Raw genomic sequence first — 10,188 nt, forward strand, 5'->3', positions numbered from 1 at the left:
CCCCCCCCCCCCCCCCCCCATTTTAGTGATGGTACCTCGGCGTGAACAGGCGCCACGGCCTTTTCCCAGGAACGAGAAGACAGGTGGACAGCTGTTTACTGAATAGGCGCTCGCACTGAAGAGCTTAATTGAGCTTCATAGGGCTAATTAAAATGCAGAGAAAAAAAATAATCATGATTATGTTAATTATTCTATTGTCTAATGTGTCTTCCGGAGATGTGCTTGTTTGGCATCATACCTGCAATGTGTTGGAGGCTCTGTAAAATAAAAAAATAAAAATCTTTTTGCAAGCGTGTACCACAGCTATCATTACACTAGATGAAATGCTAATTGTTTTGATTTCTATTGCTTAAGATATATTCTGCAATTGGCTGGTTTAATGACTGTATAATAACATCTAATTAAATGCTGCAGTTGAGTTTGACCTGAATTATCACACAGGGAAGACCTTCGAACAACTTTAATGTGTAAAAGAGAGAAAAAGACTCAAATCCAGGTTGTGCTTTAACGTCTATTGTTCAATGTGAAAGCAAAAAAAAAATAGATTTTGAACAATGAGCTCATGTCTTCTTTTTTTCAGGGAAATTAGATGTAGAAATAATCGTGTAGTTTATTATAAAGGCCAACCTGGTCATTCTGGGCTCCAAAACAACATTAAATCAGACAATGTTACAACATTTCATGACACATGCAGAAGAGAAACACAAGAAACAATAACGAATGTAAAGAAAAAAAGAATAACAAGGAAACAACCCCAAAAAAATGAATTAAAAGATGTATCTAAAAGACAAAAATGACATTAAGTTAACTGCTGCCATATTGATCAGTGAATTGATCAACTTTTATTTTGAAATCTAGGCATCAGTTCCAGTTTTTTTTTTTTATATCTTTTTGTCATATTTCATCATAATACTTTTGAGTTTTTATTGTCTTTTTTTGTGTGTGGCTCAAAGAAAATCTTGAATTGGATTCATTAAATACAATGAACAGTGACTAATACAAAGTACTTCAACATTAACATGTTGTGCGTGCACATTTTGTCAAGCATTGAAAGAATTATACCTTTATATACACAGGAATGTGTGAAATGACAGCAGTAATTTCTTTTATTAATTTATTAATTATTAAGAGATCATCATACAAAATCCTGAAAATGCTCCCAGTCTTTTGTAAAATCCTGCCAATGTTGTATGCTTGAATACTATAATTATACATGATTTCCCACTTTCCTTCAGTAGAATATGAGGATTAAATCCGATATTGTGCTATTTTTCATATCACCTTACTCCTTCTTCTCATGTGGCCCTCGAGCAAGGCACGGCATGGGAATGGTGCTGACGAGCGCCTCGGGCTACGCTGGCTTGTGCTAAGCAGCCGGAGCCTCCTGTGGCTCAGCCTGCAGCTTGTATGTGATTGTTGTCCGTTACACGGCTCTGGAGGGGAACATAATGGGTTAATAGGCTCCCACAGGACCTCCCGGGCCCCCGTGGGAGCCCTCAGCCCCGCGGAGGCCGTAGTGGGCCGAGAGCGGGGGGGGGGGGGGGGGGGGGTGCCCGCACACTGACGGGACGTCCGAGCCTGATTAGATTCATAAACAAACAAAAAAATAATTTTTCAGGCCGCAGGATACTATGCATTAGGATGCATAGTATCCTGCTGGATCCATCAAATAACTGGCCTTTAATAATAAAAATGTGCCTGCCTCTATGGGAATTTAACATAAGGGGGTGTATACTTATGCCCCCTGTATTTTAACATAGGGGGTGTGTACTTATGCCGCCTGTATTTTAACATAGGGGGGTGTATACTTATGCTCCCTGTATTTTAACATAGGGGGGGGTATAGTTATGCCCCCTGTATTTTAACATAGGGGGGTGTATACTTATGCCCCTGTATTTTAACATAGGGGGGTGTGTACTTATGGCCCCTGTATTTTAACATAGGGGGTGTATACTTATGCCCCCTGTATTTTAAGGAAGAACATTTATTTAGATACATTATTCATTCACAAAGAAAATTGGTGTTCTTTAATGTCAAATTTTTCCTAATTGTTTTTAAAATCAAGGCATTAAGATCAATTTCCAAAAGAGGATTTCTTTTTTTTATTCCTTTGTATAGTCAACTTTAATTGGGGTTCCTATACTCATGAGCAACATTGTAAATATGGAGATAATTATGATCTATGTGGGCTCAATCCGAGTTGTTTCTTACCTTTTAAGTGTAAAACAAAAAGCAATGTTAAACCAAAAGTTAATCATATAGATGTGGTGTTATTCTTACTATCTCTCGTAGAAAACTGGCCAACGCTTACTGTATGTTAAGATACATCAAAATGTTTTATTTGCAGCAGTAAACGTGGTGATACAAGCAAGGATGTAGTGTGAAGGGCATTAACTAATGGTGTAGTTAAGTAGTCATCAACTACTCCCCAAAAGTAAATAAATACTTCGCTGGATGTAATGTGCAATCTCGCCAATAAACCTGAAGGTCATAATGTCATAATGAGCTGTCATTATGACACCGATTATTAACACATTTGAAAGAAAATGGGCTGTAAACATTGCAAACAGAAATTCATAACTTCATCAACAATCAACGTTAGTCTTTGGTTCTCTAAAGGTTAGCGAATAGCGTTAGCGATTAGCGTTAGCAAATAGCATTAGCAAATACCGTTAGCGCAAGCTAGCGATTTTTGAAAAGTTTCCATTAAGGACATGGTTGCAAGTATATATGTACAGGACTGCAAAGACCACAAAACAAGACTGTCGTAACTTTTAAATCAATTATTTAAGCCGGAAATACTACATTTCTGGGTCTCTCTGGTCGATGCGGCGGCCATTGCTGCTTGCTGTACAGTAGCCCTCGTTTACAAGTGAGCTCGGGTCCTCACTTGGTTTCGAGGGGTATAAAGCCCTCGGTCTTAGCCCTACCCCTTGGTCGAAATAGGTAATGGGACAGCACTAGGTCCCGCGTGAATGCGCAAAAACGAGGGGAAGGGGTAGGAGTAAGATAGAGAATTGAGATTTAGCCTTAGCCTACTCACCCTAATGACACTTCATGATAAAAGTGTACATACAGAAAATATTCAACGTCTGTGTGTTAGCCGCTGTCGCTACAGTCCTCATGTCCGCTCTACGTCCACCGCTTTACACCTTGCACTGCATCTATGACATGTTGACCTCCATTAGTCCTGATGGTTGAGTATTTGAATAGTCGACTATTCTGTGTGCAAAACCCTCCCAAAATAAAAGTATAGTGTACCAAACTTCATGTACTTTGGCGATCATCTACTTTATGACTTAACCTCTCTGCCTTCCTGTTACATAAGAAACTCATCTGATTGCATAATTATTCCATGTGCTTCTGTTTTTGCTGAGACACATTCTGAGTGGAAATTACACTCCGAGTATAAATATCAACCGTTTTGGTGGTGGTGCATCTGGAAGCGCACACTCATCAGAGTTAATTTAACGCTCGTTATAGTTTTTGAACATTCGCCCCCAAACGCTGCATCAACTCTGCAATCAACTCTGATTTATTGTCACTGAAAAATATGGAAATGTGGAAATATTCCTGTCTTGTTTGAGCTGCACGGGTCACTGTGCAGACAACAGAACTTGAGATGTTGCATAGAGACGTCGAGCGACAAATCGGGGTTCTGGCTGTCAGATTTCTGTCCGTTTTATTCGTTTAGCGTCCGATTCTAACCGAGCTGTGGGCCCTTTGTCACTGGGTTTCATAGCTTGTACCTTATTGTCTATAAAGTAATTTGTAATTCCCACCTGAATTACAAATTAGAAATCAACACTGAAGTAATGTCCTCTTTATTTTGAGGATATGGATGTTGTTGTTTTTTGCATTATGTCCCTGTGTGCAACTTTACATTTTCTGGGAAATCAAATGCATTTCAAAGTTCTGGCTGTGATTGTCATATCTGAGTCAGTTTCATGCTTTTAGTTCCAGATTACATAAGAGCTGTGATCTTGGGCCCTTTGCCACTGGGTTTCATAGGTTAGACCTTATTGTCTTTTATTCAACCTTAAAGCAAAACAGAGTGACTTAAATTCCTCCCACCTGGCTGCAGATTCAGTACCCAACACTGAGGTAATGTCTCTTTATTTTGGGAATATAGATGGGGTTTTTGTGCAAGCGATTCCTGAGTGTAACTTGCAACTTTCTGGGAAATCGGATGCATTTTGTGGTTCCGGCTGTCAGAGTTCAGTCCGTTTTATTCTCTGATCGTGGCCCATTCGTCACTTCTCCGAAAGTTGTGACTGATGCCAGCCAAGCAGGGTGATGATGAAGCATGGGCGTCGATGGGGGGGTGCTGACTAAACGCAGGAAGTTGTTCAGCTGGAGAGGGTTTCAGCCACTTGACTGAGGGGAAATTGCCTTCAGTGCTCGACGAGTACTTGGGAGTGCTTCACTTGAATTTCCTCCCTGGAAAATGGCTAGCCGTGTGAATGCCGAATCAACAAAAGAAGTGGCTGTGTTTATTTCGGGGCCTCTATCATTCCTCGCCTGTGTTTAACAAATCCTGCGTGTGAAAGCGGAGTGCAAACTGGACCCCCCCCCCCCCCCCCCCCCCCCCCCCCCGCATGTCCTGCGTGAACAAATCATTTCATTTATTCTATTTTACACATGACTTACAGCTTGTTGAAAACACATGTATACGGAGCTGTGTAGAAAACGAATTTCAAGAGGGTTTGAATTTCTTCTGCAGCGGGCTAATCATATTTACATAATGTGTGTGTGTGTAAGTTAGATTTCTACACTTTGTTGATGTTGTTACCTAATTAGCCTTAGAGGAAATTATCAGGGAAGGAGAGGGTGTGACAAAAGGGGGAGTTTTATGTATTCATTCCTTTTGCTATAGAAAGGAAAGTCTGAATTTCTTGACAAAACGGTGAAGGGTCTTTTTAATTTTTCTTACCTCTGATTTAAATTTTAATTCTGTCTCTTGAGCTGCAAAAACCAGAGAAAATATGGAAGCCGAAATAGCTCAGTTGGTAGCACAGGCACCCATATATATATATGTATATATAATATATATATAGAGGCTTACTCCTTGATGACCTGCGGCCCTTTGATACGTGTCATCCCCCCCTCTCCCTTTCCATGTCTTCAGGTGTCAAAATAAAGGCAGAAAAAGCCAAAAAAATCAATTCATTCACTTTCATCGTTTAAGATTCACTGAGTTGGTATTTTGAGATATTAGGAAGAACAGTGTTGTATTTCTCTTTCTACGTAAAGGGAAGAGCCTTTTTCTTTTGAAAATGTGAGCCACAAGGTTCAGATGGCCTCACCCCCCCACCAAGTTTTTTTACACAATCAAAGAAAAGTATTATGTGGTTAAATAAATAGGTGCTAAAATGTGTTGAAAGTGAATTGCCTTACACCAACATTACATGTTTTGCAAAAGTAAAAGCCTAAAAGATTTTAGATAGAAACATCTTATCACAAATCCAAAGAAACATTAAGCCAACTCCTGCCACCTTCTTCTTTAATAAGCAGCTTTTCCTCAGACCTCAGATCTCTATTACTTTAATTCCTTGAGGTCATTATATCATTGATGCGTCTCGCTGTAATTCACACTTCTCTTTATCCTTCCTCAAACCGCATACTGGGCCTTTAATTCAGCCTAAAATGACTAAGCAAACCCAAAATGCAAGACCCTTTGATAGAATAAAAAAGCTTTCGCAATTAGGAAGATCTAAAGAAATCATATTCATGCACCAGCTGAGTCACCACTGTGACAGGGAAGGATCGCATTTAGGGCAGAATGAGGCAGCCTCTAATCCCGGCGTTCCTGCGAGGTCCCCTGGCTCAGCACCCGGCGCTAACAAGGCCTCCCTCCGGACCCATTACAAGAGGAAAAACCAACAAAGACAGTTATTACACACTCCTTATGAAAGACACCAGGGGTGAAAGGGGGCAAGCTGGACACTACGGGAACAAAAGAGCACTGACCGAGCCCCCCCCACCCCCTACCCTCCCACCCTCACACCCTTTCCTGGAGGCATTGTGGAGGTGCGTGACTCCAGGGGGAGAGCAGAGGTCGGGGGCTTCATGGCCTGTTAATTGAGTGAGCCCATTGAGGGAGCATGTGGCTCAGCAGAGACTCACCGGGGGGACGAGTCAGTGCTGTGAAGGCAGGGGAGCGGCTAGGAAGTCACGCTAGGCTAGCTGGGAGGAGAGAGAGTTAAACAAAGTGAAATTAACTTTAAACAACACATTTTTGAGTCTTTAAAAGACAAAACATGCCTTCACAGTACCATGCATTCCTGAAAGCGTCCACATCCTGCATCTTTACATAGTATTCATGATCCAAACAAGATGACAGAGAGAGAGAGAGAGATGACAGTGTGAATGTTGCCTTCACTAGAGTTGCCACCTACTGAATGTCTGATAAAATACCTGGACATGTCGATGACCCAACCGACCGCTTTGCGCACAAGTGAAAATGTCCATTAGACATTAGATCCACAAGACAAAATAAGCCTTTATGCAGTAAGATTGTGCATAGTCCTGAATAGTTTAAACATCTCAAATATTCTCATAGGAGGAAACTTATCTTACTTAACTTATCTTAGCTTACCTGATTGCTTAGACACTGGTGCTTGTGCTTGCTTTTGCATTTACCGTACCTTAGCCACACCTACCATACCTATTTTATTCACAAAATCATACATAAATGGGCCTTAGTTTACTTAGTCTTCCGTCTATACTTGGCGTTTCCCTTTGCTGCAGCTACCAGTGGTTTCTGTTCTTCAATGAATGTCTTGAATTCAGTGCATGACAGTTTGAAATTCAATCTGACCTTAAGCTCAGATTTCACCATTGCTCTTTTATCAGACCAAACATCCTCCATGTGACTGAACACTCTTTCCAAGAGTTTCAGGACGCATTCAGCTTCAGTAAAGTCCACATTTTCTTCATCACTTGCATCACACACAAATGTCCAGATGATACTTGGGCAGTCCTCCTTTCCCAGGGATACAAAATAAGACTTTAAAGCCGGCCAACACTCTAAAATCCTCCATGTGGGGACATGCCTCAGACTCTCCCTGTATTTGGTATTAGTAAATTCAAAGAAGTCCTTAAGCAATTCCCCTTTTTTAGCAGAACAACTGATTTCCATGTACACCTTCAGCACAAAAGCCTCCACGTCACACCCTCCAGCACTAAAGACACGATTAGCTGCTTTGACAGTGTTGTTTATGATGTGACACTTGCAATTACCCTTCACAATTTGTGGGTTAGCTTCTCTGAGTTTCTGAAAAAACGAGTTGTGCCGACCATGAGTAACTGATGCGTTATCAGTACAATAGGCACTGATCTGGCTGAGTGAAAGCCTATTGTTCTCGGTAATAGACAGTATTTGTGTGAATATGGCTCCACTATTGATTCAAAGTCTGAAAATCCATACTTCACACCCTTGGGTGCACAGAAATGCTAGACCGTGTTGGGAAACAATTTGGCGTGCCCAGAATTGGACGTATCAGAACATAAATAGTGCACTCTCTGCAACTCTGCTGCTAATCTTTGGTGCCAACACATTTTCCACCTAGGCCTCACTTTTATTTCTGCGACAAGACGTCTTAGTTGCAATATCAGAGTCACTGAATATTTTTGCATTAACTACGGCCATGTTGGACACTGTGATGGGTAGCGGTTCATTTGGTGACAGTCATTTTGAGTTTTTTGGAATCATGAATGATTTAATTGCCTTGGTTTGTCTGGTTATTTCAACGTGACTCTGATGTATCTTTGATTTAGCATCCAAAGCAGTTTTGTCTTCATGTTTAACCAGAATTTTAACCGAGCATACAGAGCAGCTAGCATCACGTGGGTCGCCTGGTGTTGGCTTTAGTCATGTGAAGTAATTGTCATTTTTCATCCAGTCATTATGTCATCTTCATCCTCCGTCTCGCCACCCACGTTAACGCTAACGAACAATGTTGACGTACAATCTTCTAAACTGCTTCTCTAGCCAGGCCTAGTAGTTGCCAAGACAGACACACTACTAGATAGGCTACGGGACTACATCACATCCCCTGCAGAGCCACACAAGAGACACTGACCACTCTGTGAACAACGCGGTCCACATTTCAAGTGGAGAGAAAATAGTAAATTAAACATACAAATTCATGTAGCCTTTCCAAAACCGGTACAATCGATACATTTCCCGGGACAGGTCGTTAAAAAGGAAAATCACGGCAAAACCGGGACAGGTGGCAACCATACCCTTTACAAAGAGAAATGCTGCTGCTCATGTCCTAACAGAGACACTAAAAGTGAACACATCATTTTTAAACTCTTCTCTTCCAGTGGCAGAATGTAACTAAGCAACTCAAGTACTGTACTAAAGTACAAATGTTGAAGTACTTTTACTTTACTTGAGGTAGTTCTACACAGACTGGAATATGTCAACTTTTACTCAATACTATTTCAAAACCACTTTAATTTGTTTTTTCAAATGCCATAAAATTGATTAGTTATCACTGTTCATATTATAATATAATAACATAATACTATTTATCCCAGTATCCTTTGCACTATGCTCCACATTTAAATAATTGTATTGAACTCTTCATTGCACTCATGCCTCTGTATTGTTTCTGTTTAGATCATGTATACATTGTGTATATATTAGTGTGTATATATTGTTTGGTTGTTTTGTGTGTGTAAGCACAGTGTGAGTAACAAAGCTCCGAAGAAAAATTCCTCGTATGTGTCCTCATACCTGGCAAATAAAGCTGATTCTGATTCTGATTCTGATTATTTGGGGAATTAAAAAGAACATTGATATAGAGAAAACGGGTCAATTTGACCCGAGGACAACATGAGGCTTTACACCCAGCGGTGCTGTGGTTTGGCGCTGAGGCTTGCAATCTCAGTTGCGGATTGGATGAATGTTCATCACATGGCTTTGTGTGACAGTAAACTAGTTGTGCGTTCCGTTAGTACATCTGAGCTCGTATTTTCCGAGGTCAAAGTCAGAAACACGCCCCTGACCTCGGACAACCTCGCAGTAGCCCGAGTTCAAAATCCAACATGGCTGCCCAAAAAAAACTGTAGCACTTCTGTCTTATGTGTGACTCACGGACACTTCTATCTGTGGTCATGCTTCTCTGTTTGTTATGCATGTCTGTTGATGCTTGTACAGGCGCTGGTAATTAATGGTGAGAAATAGAAATAAATAGATATAAATAGGCAACGTCAAGTAATTCTGCACATTGTAATCAAAAACAATACTCATACGACGTGTGCTACTACCGGTTATTTTTATTAAATGAAACCCAAAAGATGTTGCCAACTAGAAATTGCTAGTATCAGCTAACGCTAGCTAACGTCAACTCTAGGTAGCCACTAGGTGATGTCAGCTAAGACTAGGTAGAAGGGTTTGTGGGTTTGTTGTGAGTCGTGACTGTGGGAAATTCTCCAGAATCTGATGAGTACTCAACATGCCCTGAAATCAGTTAGAGGTTGTTTGGAGTGGATCAGTGGTTACAGACACAAGGCACACAATTATGATTTCATTTAACTATTCAGACCGTCATATTCAGACGCTAAGCCCTCGCTATCTGCGTTTGAAAAGGTCCCTAAGGGGAATCAATGGGGGAACCACCCGATCCCCTTCTTCTCTTACTCCCCTCACTCTACACATCACCTCATTCTCATCAGCGGAAAAGACAGAAAAGAAAGCTACTGATAAAAGAGCGAGGAAGAAAAGAAAACCCCGAATCCAACGCAATCGAAAGAGAAAGAGACGGCGAGAGGGGGAAAAAAAAAGTTGGGGGGCATGCGTTAATTAACGAGTGACTAATCTCATCCAAAATATTAACCGGGTCGTGGATGTGAGGAAGAGATGGATGAAAAGACGGGAGAGGAAAAAGGAATGTAACATGATGTCTCTGGGTACGCCGATGGGAATTTTGTCCCTGTCTTTTCCCCATAACCCCTCCTAACCTCTCCCATTCTCCTCGCCACTCCGATCACAAACCCTCTTTGTGGCTCTCCCAAAAACAAAAACCTTTATCGGATGCCAATTTGCATAAAGGAAACAAGCAACACCACTTTTTTCTCTCTCCTGTGGGATAGGACAGCGGCAGCTCCTCCCCTCAGCAATGGCACTGCAATTCTTCTTGTTTTTCGGACACACATACACACACACACACACACACA

General features: G+C 41.2%; 1 long non-coding RNA gene across 1 annotated transcript in view; it reads right to left on the reverse strand.

The window, feature by feature from the left end:
* Nucleotides 1–10,188, reverse strand: part of LOC116686426 (uncharacterized) — a 10,704-nt gene that overhangs the window by 162 nt on the left and 354 nt on the right. The window contains exon 2 of the long non-coding RNA XR_004331250.1: nucleotides 7,532–7,538. This is a non-coding gene — a long non-coding RNA (uncharacterized LOC116686426). The remainder of the gene's footprint in view (nucleotides 1–7,531; nucleotides 7,539–10,188) is intronic.

Source organism: Etheostoma spectabile, unplaced genomic scaffold (assembly GCF_008692095.1).
Source record: "Etheostoma spectabile isolate EspeVRDwgs_2016 unplaced genomic scaffold, UIUC_Espe_1.0 scaffold363, whole genome shotgun sequence".
NCBI lineage: Eukaryota > Metazoa > Chordata > Actinopteri > Perciformes > Percidae > Etheostoma > Etheostoma spectabile.